Source organism: Oncorhynchus gorbuscha, linkage group LG08, assembly GCF_021184085.1.
Source record: "Oncorhynchus gorbuscha isolate QuinsamMale2020 ecotype Even-year linkage group LG08, OgorEven_v1.0, whole genome shotgun sequence".
In the NCBI taxonomy this organism is placed as follows: Eukaryota; Metazoa; Chordata; class Actinopteri; order Salmoniformes; family Salmonidae; genus Oncorhynchus; species Oncorhynchus gorbuscha.
Genome location: NC_060180.1, coordinates 73,333,410 through 73,351,582, shown reverse-complemented (window position 1 = coordinate 73,351,582; position 18,173 = coordinate 73,333,410). Strand labels below are relative to the sequence as shown.

At 40.7% G+C, this 18,173-nt stretch overlaps 1 pseudogene; it reads right to left on the bottom strand.

The window, feature by feature from the left end:
• The window catches only part of LOC124041039, a 149,313-nt pseudogene that overhangs the window by 68,080 nt on the left and 63,060 nt on the right, over window positions 1-18,173 (bottom strand).

Here is an 18,173-nt window from a genome sequence, read left to right as displayed (position 1 = left end):
AGTCACTGAGTTCAAATCAAAAGCCTCCCTCCCCTTTCCCTTCCCCTCTGACTCTCACTTGACTGTAGCAACACGTTCTCAAGAACGCGTAATCAAGAGACTTGTTGTCTTAACCGATGACGAGGCTACATTATATGTGATGAAAAGAGCACGGTAATGAAAACACGTTGATTGCATTTAAGGTTTTTACATCCGCCTCAATCAGACGCTGTGTTGCCAGCTGAAGTGGTGTTGAGGGACAACTTGATCAAAATCTCATCAGGCACCAAGGGGCCAGATCCAGCTACACAAATCTAAATGAATGAGCGTTGATTCAAAACGCGACGTCTTCCGCCAAGATGGGACAAACGTCATCGGCAATGTGAGGAAACACTCAGTCGTGCATTTAATCTATAAACTGAAAATTGACAAAAACATGAAAAAAAACGCTCTAAAATACATTTTCAATCTAATTGTTTGGGGAAACTTGACTTTGCTGTGTAATGTCAGAATTCTCCAATACCTCTCATATTTCACAGTTTTGTAATCTAAAAAAATAAATACAGCCCGCTGAGGTTTAATCACTAGTGTATGAATACCGTATAAACGACAGGAGAGAGCAAAGAGCCTGTTTTTTTTGATAGTACACACCACTGTGATGTGATGTATTGCTGACCTGTTCTTGGTTCCACGGAGAAGTAGGGCTGGCCCTCAAGGATACTGTAGACCACCCTGGCACTGTTTCCATACGTGGGGTCATCCGCATCAGTCGCCACCACAGTCACCACAGATGTGCCTGCAATAAGAAATCATTCAGCCACAAAAAAAAAAGAGAAAAAAAAAAGTTTTATTTGAGAGTCCAAGTTGAACCGACCGGACAGAGAAATTCGGGGGGGGGGGGGGGAGTATTTGAGTCGAAGTAGCTGTGTACCAGGATTTGATCTCATGAGGACCCGGTTAGATACTGGTGTTTATCCCACCTGTGTTTCGTAATCCTGATCCCGGGAACACAAAGGGGAGCACATTTTTGTTTTTGCCCTAACACTATACAGCTGATTGATTATCAACACATCATCCAGTTTTGATGAATGGAATCCAGTCGGAAGATTCCCGGAATCAAAAGAGAATGAGCAGAAAATCCGGTATCCTCCAACCAGGATTTCTGTAAAACTGGGGATTTTGGGGGGGAAAGTTAACAGAATATTGCAACCCTAAATCTACATCAAAGGCCAACAAGTTCCCCGTTTATAAGAACATTGTTCCATAGAGTACAGTAGGGTTGTAGCAATTGCATGGGGTAGGCTAGAGCTTTTTCTTGCCTTTATATGGAATTCAAACTGTTCCTACCCATTACTTGGGTGATATCATAAGTTGTGATAGAGACTACTTATGCTCCATTAACTTTTTTAGGACATGATCCAAATTAAAACAACTGGAATGCTAATAAAAGTTGTTTTGTGAGTTGATCATTTCCGCCATGTGAAAAACAATAACTTTCAAGCCAGCCCACATGAAAGCAACCACAGACGTACAGCTGTGAGTTTTGATTGCATGCATATGTTTCACCATTTGTGTTGGTATACACACACACACGCGCACGCGCACACACACACACACACACACACACACACACACACACACACACACACACACACACACACACACACACACACACACACACACACACACACACACACACACACACACACACACACACGCACACGCACTTGCATGCGCACACGCACACACACACGCATCAAAAAAATGGTTTATTCTCTAAAATACAATATCGGCATATAAAATGTCAACCAATCACTACTTGGGTGATTCAACGAGCCTTGTAATTCTTCAGCACAATCAATTCAGTCCTATGGGACCCTTTCAGCCAGGTATATTCACTCTTCACATGTATTGGTAGAGCAAAGGTAGCTTTACCTTTACCTGGATTGAGTGAAATCATCTCTCCCTTTTGTTTGTTTTTACTTGTGATTCAAAAGACCACCGCTTCCTTTTGTTGTTGTTCAATAGCTTCACAGCCAGCTTCTCTTTCACCACGTTCAATTCAACTATGAACGTCAGCTGTCTATGAAGGCAAAACTCAAGTTCTGGATGTGTCTAGTCTTTTTTTTCTTTTCGGTCACAACTTTTTTATTTTTATGTGATTCACCTTCGCCGGCCAATTGTGATTTGAACATATTTCTTTCATAAGGGCTGTAGAGACGTCACCACTCTGGTACTTTGGTGGCACTTAAAGAGAACATTAAAGCTCTCACATTTTGGGGAAGCATATATTACTTTTACGGTAATAGAACCCGCCAGATCCCTCATTTAAGCAGTATTTATGACTCTTTTGGCTCAAAAGAGAAATTATAGTTAAATGTTCTCGGTTGTAAAAAGTCCATAAAGACGTTTGGGGACCTTTCCCATTTGGTGTCATGGCGCAGAACCGTGGAGAAGGTTCCAGAACGTTTATTATGTTTACATACGCCGCACTGAGGATCAGCACAGCTACACAAGCCGCATTTTTTTTAAACATTTTTTTAAAGGAGCAGGAATTCTCACTCATTTCATACAAAGGAGTGAAAGTAGGAACGATATGAAAAAGGATGTGAGACCAGATGCTGCTGCATGGGAAACCAGATGTAGCTGGATGTGAGACCAGATGCTGCTGCATGGGAAACCAGATGTAGCTGGATGTGAGACCAGATTCTGCTGCATGGGAAACCAGATGTAGCTGGATGTGAGACCAGATGCTGCTGCATGGGAAACCAGATGTAGCTGGATGGGAGAACAGATGCTGCTGCATGGGAAACCAGATGTAGCTGGATGGGAGAACAGATGCTGCTGCATGGTAAACCAGATGTAGCTGGATGGGAGACCAGATGCTGCTGCATGGGAAACCAGATGTAGCTGGATGTGAGACCAGATGCTGCTGCATGGGAAACCAGATGTAGCTGGATGGGAGAACAGATGCTGCTGCATGGGAAACCAGATGTAGCTGGATGTGAGACCAGATGCTGCTGCATGGGAAACCAGATGTAGCTGCATGGGAAACCAGATGTAGCTGGATGGGAAACCAGATGTAGCTGGACGGGAGAACAGATCTGACTCTCTGTGGTCACTAAAGATCCCATGGCATTTATCGTAAGAGTAGGGGTGTTAACCCCAGTGTCCTGACTAAATTCCCAATCTGGCCCTCATACCATCATGGCCACCTAATCATCCACAGCTTCCAATTGGCACATTCACCACCCCCCCCCCCTCCTTTCCCCTGTAACTAATAATAATAAAATAATATGCCATTTAGCAGACGCTTTTATACAAAGCGACTTACAGTCATGTGTGCATACATTATACGTATGGGTGGTCCCGGGAATCGAACCCACTACCCTGGCGTTACAAGCGCCATGCTCTACCAACCGAGCTACAGAAGGACCACTCTTCCCCAGGTACAAAATAAAACACTTAAAGCCGGCAGATTTCAGGTTTCTTTCTCCATCTTGTTTGTCCAATTGGCTTAAGAGAGATCTTGAGAGACATTTTGTCTTTGGTCACAAAGGTTGGCTTTCTCACAAACAACCTCTGGCCTCTAATAACCAGATTAATCAAATCATTGTCTCTTAATAAATTCCATTAATCTCCCATCTGGTGTTAACGATTTTAGATAAGATGTATGAAAAGCCAGCGAGGACCAGTCCAAGCTGCGATATAAGCGGATCTTTTCTCATGACATTTTCATTGACAATGGTGTGATACACTAATGGCACCCTATTCTCTAAATAGAGCCCTACATTTAATGAGCCTTGGTCAGAATTAGTGCAGTATTTAGGGCATAGGGGTGCCATTTGGGTCGCGGTCCATTGTCGATGAAAATCACAAGAGAGAAAAGAGCCAATTATACTGCAGCTTGCCCAGTTCCTCACTGGCTTTCCATCTTATCACGAAGCGGTGTGGCTATAGGACGATGGCCTAGCGGCCAAAACATTTGCTCCAGATATTATAAGCCAGGAATTGAAAAACAAAACTACTGAGAATGTCAAACAAAACATCCTCCATACTAGTCTCCATACTAAAGTCTCCATACTAGTCTCCATACTAGTCTCCATACTATAGTCTCCATACTACAGTCTCCATACTAGTCTCCATATTCAAGTATCCATACTAGTCTCCATACTATAGTCTCCATACTAGTCTCCATATTATAGTCTCCATACTAGTCTCCATACTACAGTCTCCATATTAAAGTATCCATACTAGTCTCCATACTAGTCTCCATACTAAAGTCTCCATTCTACATTCTCCATATTAAAGTATCCATACTAGTCTCCATACTATAGTCTCCATACTACAATCTCCATACTAGTCTCCATACTAGTCTCCATACTAGTCTCCATACTAGAGTCTCCATACTAGTCTCCATACTAGTCTCCATACTAAAGTCTCCATACTAGTCTCCATTCTAAAGTATCCATATTAGTCTCCATACGAAAGTCTCCATACCAAAATCTCCATACTACAGTCTACATACTAGTCTCCATACTAAAGTCTCCATACTACAGTCTCCATACTAGTCTCCATACTAAAGTCTCCATACTACAGCCTCCATATTAAAGTCTCCATACTAGTCTCCATACTACAATCTCCATACTAGTCTCCATACTAGAGTCTCCATACTAGAGTCTCCATAATATAGTCTCCATACTAGAGTCTCCATACTAGAGTCCCCATACTAGTCTCCATACTAGTCTCCATACTAGAGTCTCCATACTAGTCTCCATATTAAAGTCTCCATACTAGTCTCCATACTACAGTCTCCATATTAAAGTCTCCATACTAGTCTCCATACTAGTCTCCATACTAGAGTCTCCATACTACAGTCTCCATACTAGTCTCCATACTAGTCTCCATACTAGAGTCTACTAGAGTCTCCATACTATAGTCTCCATACTAGTCTCCATACTAAAGTCTACACACTAGTCTCCATACTAGTCTCCATACTAGAGTCTCCATACTAGTCTCCATACTAGAGTCTCCATACTAGTCTCCATACTAGAGTCTCCATACTATAGTCTCCATACTAGTCTCCATATTATAGTCTCCATACTAGTCTCCATACTACAGTCTCCATATTAGTCTCCATACTAGTCTCCATACTAAAGTCTCCATACTACATTATCCATATTAAAGTATCCATACTAGTCTCCATACTATAGTCTCCATACTACAGTCTCCATACTACAGTCTCCATACTAGTCTCCATACTAAAGTCTCCATACTAGTCTCCATTCTAAAGTATCCGTATTAGTCTCCATACGAAAGTCTCCATACCAAAATCTCCATACTACAGTCTACATACTAGTCTCCATACTAAAGTCTCCATACTACAGTCTCCATACTAGTCTCCACACTAAAGTCTCCATACTAAAGTCTCCTTGCTGTCCCCAGTCCATCTGACTGTGCTGCTGCTCCAGTTTCAACTGTTCTGCCTTATTATTATTTGACCATGCTGGTCATTTATGAACATTTGAACATCTTGGTCATGTTCTGTTATAATCTCTACCCGGCACAGCCAGAAGAGGACTGGCCACCCCACATAGCCCGGTTCCATACTAGGTTTCTTCCTAGGTTTTGGCCTTTCTAGGGAGTTTCCATAGCCACCGTGCTTTTACACCTGCATTGTTTGCTGTTTGGGGTTTTAGGCTGGGTTTCTGTACAGCACTTTGAGATATCAGCTGATGTACGACGGGCTATATAAATAAATTTGATTTGATTTGATTTACTACAGCCTCCATATTAAAGTCTCCATACCAGTCTCCATACTACAGTCTCCATACTACAATCTCCATACTAGTCTCCATACTAGAGTCTCCATACTAGAGTCTCCATACTAGTCTCCATACTAGTCTCCATACTAAAGTCTCCATACTAGTCTCCATACTACAGTCTCCATATTAAAGTCTCCATACTAGTCTCCATACTAGTCTCCATACTAGAGTCTCCATACTACAGTCTCCATACTACAGTCTCCATACTAGTCTCCATACTAGAGTCTCCATACTATAGTCTCCATACTAGTCTCCATACTAAAGTCTCCATACTAGTCTCCTAACTAGTCTCCATACTAAAGTCTCCATACTAGAGTCTCCATACTAGTCTCCTAACTAGTCTCCATACTAGTCTCCATACTAGTCTCCATATTATAGTCTCCATACTAGTCTCCATACTAGTCTCCATACGAAAGTCTCCATACCAAAATCTCCATACTACAGTCTACATACTAGTCTCCATACTAAAGTCTCCATACTACAGTCTCCATACTAGTCTCCATACTACAGTCTCCATACTACAGTCTCCATACTAGTCTCCATAATATAGTCTCCATACTACAGTCTCCATACTAGTCTCCATACTATAGTCTCCATACTACAGTCTCCATACTACAGTCTCCATACTAGTCTCCATACTACAGTCTCCATACTAGAGTCTCCATACTAGTCTCCATACTACAGTCTACATACTACAGTCTCCATACTAAAGTCTCCATACTACAGTCTCCATACTACAGTCTCCATACTACAGTCTCCATACTTGAGTCTCCATACTACAGTCTCCATACTAGAGTCTCCATACTAGTCTCCATAATATAGTCTCCATACTACAGTCTCCATAATATAGTCTCCATACTACAGTCTCCATACTACTAGTATGTGAAAACTAGTTCTGCATCCAAGATGCATACATTCAGTTGTTTCCAAACTCACTTCACTCGCGCTAAAGAGGGAGGCTAGCTCAGATGATGCTAGTGTGGCCGATGTGAAATGGCTAGCTAGTTAGCGGTGGTGCGTGCTAATAGTGTTTCAGTCGGTGCCGTCACTCGTCGCTCTGAAACCTAGAAGTAGTTGTTCCCCTTGCAGAGGGGACACTGTTCCCCCCTTACAGTGTCATCATACTCTTACAGTGACGATCCTGCTAAAGTGTCCATACTACTAGTGTCCATACTACTAGTATCCATACTACTAGTATCCATACTACTAGTATCCATACTACTAGTGTCCATACTACTAGTATCCATACTACTAGTATCCATACTACTAGTATCCATACTACTATAGTGTCCATACTACTAGTGTCCATACTACTACAGTGTCCATACTACTAGTATCCATACTACTACAGTATCCATACTACTATAGTGTCCATACTACTAGTATCCATACTACTAGTATCCATACTACTAGTATCCATACTACTCCAGTGTCTACTACTAGTGTCCATACTACTAGTATCCATACTACTACAGTGGCCATACTACTACAGTGTCCATACTACTACAGTGTCCATACTGTGTCCATACTACTACAGTGTCCATACTACTACAGTGTCCATACCACTACAGTGTCCATACTACTAGTATCCATACTACTACAGTGTCCATACTACTACAGTGTCCATACTACTACAGTGTCCATACTACTACTAGTATCCATACTACTACAGTGTCCATACTACTACAGGATCCATACTACTACAGTGTCCATACTACTACAGTGTCCATACTACTAGTATCCATACTACTACAGTGTCCATACTACTACAGTGTCCATACTACTACAGTGTCCATACTACTAGTATCCATACTACTAAAGTGTCCATAGTACTAGTATCCATACTACTAGTATCCATACTACTACAGTGTCCATACTACTAGTATCCATACTACTACAGTGTCCATACTACTAGTGTCCATACTACTACAGTGTCCATACTACTAGTATCCATACTACTACAGTGTCCATACTACTGCAGTGTCCATACTACTAGTATCCATACTACTACAGTGTCCATACTACTAGTATCCATACTACTAGTATCCATACTACTACAGTGTCCATACTACTAGCATCCATACTACTAAAGTGTCCATACTACTAGTATCCATACTACTACAGTGTCTATACTACTAGTATCCATACTACTAAAGTGTCCATACTACTAGTGTCCATACTACTAGTATCCATACTACTACAGTGTCCATACTACTAGTATCCATACTACTACAGTGGCTATACTACTAGTATCCATACTACTAAAGTGTCCATACTACTAGTATCCATACTACTACAGTGTCCATACTACTAGTATCCATACTACTAGTATCCATACTACTCCAGTGTCCATACTACTAGTATCCATACTACTAGTATCCATACTACTAGTATCCATACTACTACAGTGTCCATACTACTAGTATCCATACTACTACAGTGTCCATACTACTAGTATCCATACTACTAGTATCCATACTACTACAGTGTCCATACTACTACAGTGTCCATACTACTAGTGTCCATACTACTACAGTGTCCATACTACTACAGTGTCCATACTACTAGTATCCATACTACTAGTATCCATACTACTCCAGTGTCCATACTACTAGTATCCATACTACTAGTATCCATACTACTACAGTGTCCATACTACTACAGTGTCCATACTACTAATATCCATACTACTACAGTGTCCATACTACTACAGTGTCCATACTACTAGTATCCATACTACTAGTATCCATACTACTCCAGTGTCCATACTACTAGTATCCATACTACTAGTATCCATACTACTAGTATCCATACTACTCCAGTGTCCATACTACTAGTGCCCATACTACTAGTATCCATACTACTACAGTGTCCATACTACTAGTATCCATACTACTAGCATCCATACTACTCCAGTGTCCATAATACTAGTGTCCATACTACTAGTATCCATACTACTACAGTGTCCAAACTACTAGTATCCATACTACTAGTATCCATACTACTCCAGGTTCCATACTACTACAGTGTCCATACTACTAGTATCCATACTACTACAGTGTCCATACTACTAGTGTCCATACTACTACAGTGTCCATACTACTACAGTGTCCATACTACTACTAGTATCCATACTACTACAGTGTCCATACTACTACAGTGTCCATACTACTAGTATCCATACTACTACAGTGTCCATACTACTACAGTGTCCATACTACTATAGTGTCCATACTACTACAGTGTCCATACTACTACAGTGTCCATACTACTAGTATCCATACTACTATAGTGTCCATACTACTACAGTGTCCATACTACTAGTATCCATACTACTATAGTGTCCATACTACTAGTATCCATACTACTACAGTGTCCATACTAATACAGTGTCCATACCAATACAGTATCCATACTACTAGTATCCATACTACTAGTATCCATACTACTAGTGTCCATACTACTACAGTGTCCATACTACTAGTATCCATACTACTACAGTGTCCATACCCCTACAGTGTCCATACTACTACAGTGTCCATACTACTACAGTGTCCATACTACTACTAGTGTCCATACTACTACTAGTGTCCATACTACTACATTGTCCATACTACTACTAGTGTCCATACTACTACAGTGTCCATACCCCTACAGTGTCCATACTACTAGTGTCCATACTACTACAGTGTCCATACTACTACAGTGTCCATACTACTACTAGTGTCCATACTACTACTAGTGTCCATACTACTAGTATCCATACTACTACAGTGTCCATACCAATACAGTGTCCATACTACTAGTGTCCATACTACTAGTATCCATACTACTACAGTGTCCATACTACTAGTATCCATACTACTAGTATCCATACTACTCCAGTGTCCATACTACTACAGTGTCCATACTACTAGTATCCATACTACTACAGTGTCCATACTACTACAGTGTCCATACTACTACTACTGTCCATATTACTACTAGTGTCCATACTACTACTAGTGTCCATACTACTACAGTGTCCATACCCCTACAGTGTCCATACTACTAGTGTCCATACTACTACAGTGTCCATACTACTACAGTGTCCATACTACTACTAGTGTCCATACTACTACTAGTGTCCATACTACTACAGTGTCCATACCAATACAGTGTCCATACTACTAGTATCCATACTACTACTAGTATCCATACTACTACAGTGTCCATACTACTAGTATCCATACTACTAGTATCCATACTACTCCAGTGTCCATACTACTACAGTGTCCATACTACTAGTATCCATACTACTACAGTGTCCATACTACTACAGTGTCCATACTACTACTACTGTCCATATTACTACTAGTGTTCATACTACTACAGTGTCCATACTACTACAGTGGCCATACTACTACAGTGTCCATACTACTACAGTGTCTATACTACTATAGTGCCCATACTACTACAGTGTCTATACTACTACAGTGTCCATACTACTACAGTGTCCATACTACTACAGTGTCCATACTACTACAGTGTATGTCTATTGCTTGTCACCCACTATCAATGTTCTGCACCACGCTATAGGGCTTTCCAGCAGGCAAAACAGGTTGACATGAGGTGGTTGAAATGTCGTGGTTGATATGATTTGATTGACATGTTTTGCACACTGGGTTGATGATTTCACTTAATTCTACTCACCCACTGGGGACATCTCAGGGACCCTGGCTGAGTAGGGTCCATCCAGAAATTTTGGCTCATTGTCGTTAATATCCTGGACCTTGATGACGAACTCCGACTCTGGCTCCACAGGCAGGTTGGTGTGGCGGTGCCTGGCCTGAGCCCGGAGCGTGTAGTAAGGCTGCTCCTCGCGGTCCAGACGCTTGGTGGCGTGGATGTCACCCGTGTTCTCGTCGATGGTGAAGATGGAGGTAGCTCCCTCTCCGTTGAGTACGTACTTCACCTGCCCTTCACCCTTGTCCACGTCCGAGTGCAGCTACAGGGGAAGAGCAGAGGTTAAAATACAATACAAAACTAGTTAAGAATTATGACACCTTAAAATGGAACCAGTGTCAATATTAAGTTTCTCTATATACAGTACCAGTCAAAAGTTGACACACCTACTCAGTTTTCTACATTGTAGAATAATAGTGAAGACATCAAACCTATGAAATAACAGATATGGAATCATGTAGTAACCAAAAAAAGTGTTAAACAAATAAAAAATTATTTTGAGATTTGAGATTCTTCAAAGTAGCCACTTTTTGCCTTGATGACAGCTTTGCAAAGTCTTGGCATTCACACAACCAGCTTCCCCCGGAATGCTTTTCCAACCGTCTTGAAGGAGTTCCCACATATAATGATAACTTATTGGCTGCTTTTCCTTCATTCTGCGGTCCAACTCATCACAAACCATCTCAATTGGGTAGAGGTTGGGTGATTGTGGAGGCCAGGTCATCTTATGCAGCACTCCATCAATCTCCTTCTTGGTCACAAAGCCCTTACACAGCCTGGAGGTGTGTTGGGTCATTGTCCTGTGGAATAACAAATGATTGTCCCACTAAGTGCAAACCAGATGGGATGGTGTATCACTGCAGGTGCCTTGAATTCTAAATAAATCACAGACAGTGTCACCAGCAAAGCACCCTCACACCATCACAGTTCCTCCTCCATGCTTCACGGTGGGAACCATACATGCGGAGATCATCCGTTCACCTACTCTGCGTCTCACAAAGACACGGCGGTTGGAACCAAAAATCTCCAATTTGGACTCCAGACCAAAGGACAGATTTCCACTGGTCTAATGTCCATTGCTTGTGTTTCTTGGCACAAGCAAGTCTCTTTTTCTTATTGGTGTCCTTTAGTAGTGGTTTCTTTGCAGCAATTTGACCATGAAGGCCAGTAGCATACCACCCTGCATACCACTGCTGGCTTGCTTCTGAAGCTAAGCAGGGTTGGTCCTAGTCAGTCCCTGAATGGGAGACCAGATGCTGCTGGAAGTGGTGTTGGAGGGCCAGTAGGAGGCACTCTAAAAAATATCTCAATACCCCAGGGCAGTGATTGGGGGCACTGCCCTGTGACAAGGTGCTGTCTTTCGGGTGGGATGTTAAACGGGTGTCCTGAGACTCTGAGGACATTAAAGAGCGCATGGCACTTATTGTAAGAGTAGGGGTGTTAACCCCAGTGTCCTGACTAAATTCCCAATCTGGCCCTCATACCAGCATGGTCAGCTAGTCATCCCCAGTTTACAATAGGCTCATACATTCCCCTCCTCTCCCCTGTAACTATTCCCCAGGTCATTGCTGTAAATGAGAATGTGTTCTCAGTCAACTTACCTGGTAAAATAAGTAATAATTCACACAGTTGATGTTAAGATGTGTCTGTTACTTGAACTCTGTGAAGCATTTATTTAGTCTGCATTCTGGGGTGCAGCTAGATCTAATGAATGTATCCTCTGCGGCAGAGGTAACTCTGGGTTTTCCTTTGCTGTGGCGGTCCTCATGAGAGCCAGTTTCATCATAGCGCTTAATGGTTTTTGTAACTGCACTTGAAGAAACCTTACAAGTTCTTGACATTTACCTTATTGACTGACCTTCATGTCTTAAAGTAATGATGGATTGTCGTTTGTCTTTACTTATTTGAGCTGTTCTTGCCATAATATGGACTTGGTCTTTTACCAAATAGGGTTATCTTCTGTATTCCACTTTGTCCTTGTCCCAACACAACTGATGGCTCAAATGCAGGAAGGAAATAAATTCCACAAATGAACTTTTAACAAGGCACACCTGTTAATTGAAATGCATTCCTGGTGACTACCTCATGAAGCTGATGAGAGAATGCCAAGAGTGTGCAAAGCTGTCATCAAGGCAAAGGGTGGCCATGTGAAGAATTATATATATATATATTTGTTTAAATATTTGTTTAAACATTTTTGGGTTACTACATGATTCCATATGTGTTATTTCATAGTTTTGATGTCTTCACTATTATTCTACAATGTATAAAATAGTAAACATAAAGAAAAACCCTTGAATGAGTAGGTGTGTCAAAACTTTTGTCCGTGTCAAATGGATTCTTCAAAATAATTATAGAACTGAATGATAAACAAACACTCCAAACAACCTGGGATAGTATTCCAGAAAATGTAGTACATTTAGTACATTTAGTAGTACATTTAGTACATTTAGTAGTACATTTAGTACATTTAGTAGTACATTTAGTACATTTAGTAGTACATTTAGTACATTTAGTAGTACATTTAGTACATTTAGTAGTACATTTAGTACATTTAGTACATTTAGTAGTACATTTAGTACATTTAGTACATTTAGTAGTACATTTAGTACATTTAGTCACAATATCGGCCAAAAATCATTGCTTTAGTGAAAATAGGATTTATTTTGACATCTAGTTCCAACTCCTCGACATCCTACAAAAAGCCATGACATTAACTTACCGAAGGATCCAAGTCCAAACTCCACGGAATAAGGAAATTCTAAGCCATTTATTAAGAAATACATACCATTTAACTAATATAGTATAGATCATGTTGAATCATTTGGTCAAAACTGCTGGAAATTGCGTTTTGAGATTATGTCGAGTTCTTCTGTTCTTTTACTCTGCACACCTCTGTCACGACTTCCGCCAAAGTTGGTCCCTCTCCTTGTTTCGGGCGACTTTCGGCGGTCGACGTCACCGGCTTGCTAGTCACCACCGATCCATGTTTCATTTTCCATTTGTTTTGTCTTCATTGTACACACCTGGTTTCCATTCCGTAAATTATTGTTCCCTATTTAACCCTCTGGTTGCCCCCTTGATTTTGTGCGTGTTTGTTATTGTCACGTTGTCTGGTTTTGTGACCTGGATTATTTTGTCTCCTTCATGGAATATTGTTTTTTGAGTAAAGTGACAGTTATTACTCATCTCTGTGTCCTGCGCCTGACTCTGCCTTTTACCAGCATCACCTAGACTCTTGACAACCTCAGTCTTTTTCACAATCAGATCATTTCTGGAACACATGAATACCAATTGCCAGCCCTGGTCGAGGATATTTTGTTAAATGCAATACATCAACATACCACACGCTTTACATTTCTCAGGTGCCCTAGTTTTCAAGGAGATCTGTTTTAAGAAAATGTGTTTTTTTTCTGTCATTTCTTATTTATTAGAGTTGGTTTACCAAGATGGATTTTCACAGCTCAATATTTTGCCTGTGTTCAAACTTCACTCTTTATTTACATGGATTGCATTCAAATATTAGTCACTGCATTTCAAGTTAAAATGCTAATTTTGGGCATCAAATCTATTTCAAATCGGACATCCTGTGTGAGGGTGTTGTTCGAAGTGTTTTTCATATCACATTGGGGATTACTGAGATTTATAATAACTCAATGCTATTAATAAAAGTGCTCTACGTAAAAACCTAAAAATCATAGGCCTATGGGTATCTTTGGGTTTATTTGCATAAAATAACGTAATACAATCCGTTCTTCTTATCATATTTGTCTGGAGAATTTAAAAAAAGGCTTCCATATGATATCAAACAGGAAATCTCTGTTGCCCTTCTCCCTCCCGACTCCCTTTACACTATCTTTATTTCCGTCTCTACCCATCCACCCCCTCTCTTTCTCTCCCTCTGTTTCACATAGAGAAATATATATATTTTTTTTTCTCTGTCCGAGAAGCCTTATTTAACGTCGGTCTCTTGAGGGGGCCTGGGCCACAAACCAGGCCCATAGCTTTTTCTCCCCTTCTATTGAAACCATCCTACTTTTCAGGTACTCCATCTAACCCTCTAGACTCAGGAGAGTGGTGAGCGGAGAGAGAAAGAGCGAGAGCACGAGAGAGAGAGAGAGAGAGAGGAGAGAAAGAGGAGAGAGAGAGGAGAGAGAGAGTGTTTGGGGTACAGGGTTGTGTTTTGTTCTGTGTTCTGCTCAGTTTGTGAATACAGTATTGAACCAAGGAGAAAAACAAAGAAGTCCATATCCGCCTTACTCTCTACGGGTAAAGGCTTGCAGCCCCAATAAAAAGACGGTCTCCGTGGCATAGCTCAATGCTCTTTTCTAAGTGCCTGCCCGTAGCTGATTCAATTGCATTGCACGGCATTGTAGTGACACGCTTGGGCCCAAAGTGTCAAGTCTGGCTGCTGTCGAATTTAAACGTTGAAATGTTTATGCTTTAGTTTTCAACTTTGGGTTATTTGTTCAAAGTTGTTCAAATGTTTTGAGATTTCTGAATAGGTGAGGTGATCAATTCCGTCAAGGCCACATTGCAGTTAGTGCAGTAGAATATCAATAAAACATTTGAAACTGAAGAATGCTTTGGATGCTGCCGAAATAGGTAGTAGTCATTGTCCCTAACATGTAGATACTGTACCTTCAGATTCCTCAAATAACAACATGTTTTCAAGGGCTATAGTTGTGCAAACAAAAAAGGGGAAAGAACACTTCTGATATTTGAGCAGTGTTTTCCCCAACTGATGTGAAATAAATATATACAAAAATTACCATAGAAACAAATTGAGTAGACCACGACTTAAGAAATCATAGCACACCACCCTCAATTTTTTTTTTTTAATAATGTAAATAAGTAATCAAATTTAGGCCAGATATTCAGCCTGCACTGATGAGTCATCTTTTTTTTCAGGAGTCAACCCTACTGGGAATTAACACATTATGTTTGCAATTTTAACATATTCCATGGCATGTGAAATGACTGAATAATGCTTCCAATATGTTTGGAAGACGAATATTTGCTCTCCAGACAAATTGTTCTGCGTAATTACAATAAAATGAGTTATTGTGTATTCATGGTAATTATTGTATTTCCAAGATGTTTTGAAACATGTACATTTCTGGTTTCTGTTCCTCAGTTCAGGATATATCCCTATAAGATGCTCTGTTCCTCAGTTCAGGATTTATCCCTTTAGGATGCTCTGTTCCTCAGTTCAGGATATATCCCTATAAGATGCTCTGTTCCTCAGTTCAGGATATATCCCTATAGGATGCTCTGTTCCTCAGTTCAGGATCTGTCCCTATAGGATGCTCTGTTCCTCAGTTCAGGATATATCCCTATAGGATGCTCTGTTCCTCAGTTCAGGATATATCCCTATAGGATGATCTGTTCCTCAGTTCAGGATCTATCCCTATAGGATGCTCTGTTCCTCAGTTCAGGATATATCCCTTTAGGATGCTCTGTTCCTCAGTTCAGGATATATCCCTATAGGATGCTCTGTTCCTCAGTTCAGGATATATCCCTATAGGATGATCTGTTCCTCAGTTCAGGATATATCCCTATAGGATGCTCTGTTCCTCAGTTCAGGATCTATCCCTATAGGATGCTCTGTTCCTCAGTTCAGGATATATCCCTTTAGGATGCTCTGTTCCTCAGTTCAGGATATATCCCTATAGGATGCTCTGTTCCTCAGTTCAGGATATATCCCTATAGGATGCTATGTCACTCAGTTCAGTACACTACCGGTCTAAAGTTTGGACACACCTACTCATTCAAGGGTTTTTCTTTATTTTGACTATTTTCTACATTATAGAATATTAGTGAAGACATCAAAACTATGAATTAACACATATGTAATCATGTAGTAACCAAAAAAAGTGTTCAACAAATATATTTTATATTTGAGATTCTTCAAATAGCCACCCTTTGCCTTGATGACAGCTTTACACAGTCTTGGTATTCCCTCAACTAGTTTCACCTGGAATGCTTTTCCAACAGTCTTGAAGGAGTTCCCACATATGCTGAGCACTTGTTGGCTGCTTTTCCTTCACTCTGCGGTCCGACTCAACCCATCTCAATTTGGTTGAGGTCGGGGGATTGTGGAGGCCAGGTAATCTGCTGCAGTACTCCATAACTTTCCTTCTTGGTCAAATAGTCCCTACACAGCCTGGAGATGTGTTAGGTCATTGTTCTGTTTGAAAAACAAATGATAGTCCCATTAAGCGCAAACCAGATGGGACGGCATTTCGCTGCAGAACACTGTGGTAGCCATGCTGGTTATGTGTGCCTTGAATTCTAAATAAATCACAAACAGTGTCACCAGCAAAGTACCCCCACACCATAACACCTCCTCCTCCAATACACATGCGGAGATCATCCGTGCACCCTCACCGCGTCTCACAAAGACGCGGCAGTCTTCTTGTGTATTTAATTTGGACTCCCGACCAAAGTACAGATTTCCACCAGTCTAATGTCCATTGCTCGTGTTTCTTGGCCCAAGAAAGTCTCTTCTTGTTATAGGTGTCCTTTAGTAGTGGTTTCTTTGCAGCAATTCGACCATGAAGGCCTGATTCACACAGTCTCTTCTGAACAGTTGATGTTGAGATGTGTCTGTTACTTGAACTCTGAGAAGCTTTTATTTTGGCTGAAATTTCTACGGCTGGTAACTTGAATGAACGTATCCTCTGCAGCAGATGTAACTCTGGGTCTTCCTTTGCTGTGGCGGTTCTCATGAGAGCCAGTTTCATCATAGCACATCATAGTTTTTGCGACTGCACTTGAAGAAACTTTAAAAGTTCTTGACATTTTCCAGATTGACTGACCTTCATGTCTTAAAGTAATGATGGACTGTCATTTCTCTTTGCTTATTTGAGCTGTTCTTGCCATAATATGGACTGGTTTTCCAACTAGGGTTATCTTCTGTATACCATCCCTACCCTGTCACAACACAACTGATTGCCTCAAACGCATTAAGAAGGAAATACATTACACAAATTAACTTTTAACAAGGCATAGCTGAATATAATAGAATGGATATTATTCTCAAACAATTGCAAAGCAATCCATGTGTGTGCACATGAAGTGGCTATTCTGTGAAAGGCATTAAAGTGAGAATTTGAAAACAAGGTCCTCTATTCTTAATTTAAAGTTAATTGGCTACTTTAGTTGTGATTGGCCAACAAACCTCACAGTGTCTTAATTGTGATATGCCTACAAACCTCACAACGAGGAACCTCACATAGAAATCAAAACACACTGGCTGCATGATGACCCTCTATATTTATGATTTGGAAAAAGTGGCAAAAAAAAGACATGCCTAGCACTTCCTGCAGAGAAAGAGAGGAAATTGCATTGCTGCTCTGCTTGTGTGGCAAGCAAGTTAGGAGATACCTAATCAATGAAAGATGGAATTAAAATGATAGAATTAAAAGTGAAATAAGAATAATCTGAATAGAGTTGTTATTTTTGTCTGTAGGACAGGGAGCAGCGCAGTAACGTTATGCTGGCTAGATAGCTTAACTAGCTTCTCTCGGTTTGATGCATTCAAGACATGCACTATGTAATCAGATGAGATGAAAACTAGCAATAAGTTTGTCTACCAGTGCGAGTTAATAGTTAACTCTCTCTCTCTCTCTCTCTCTCTCT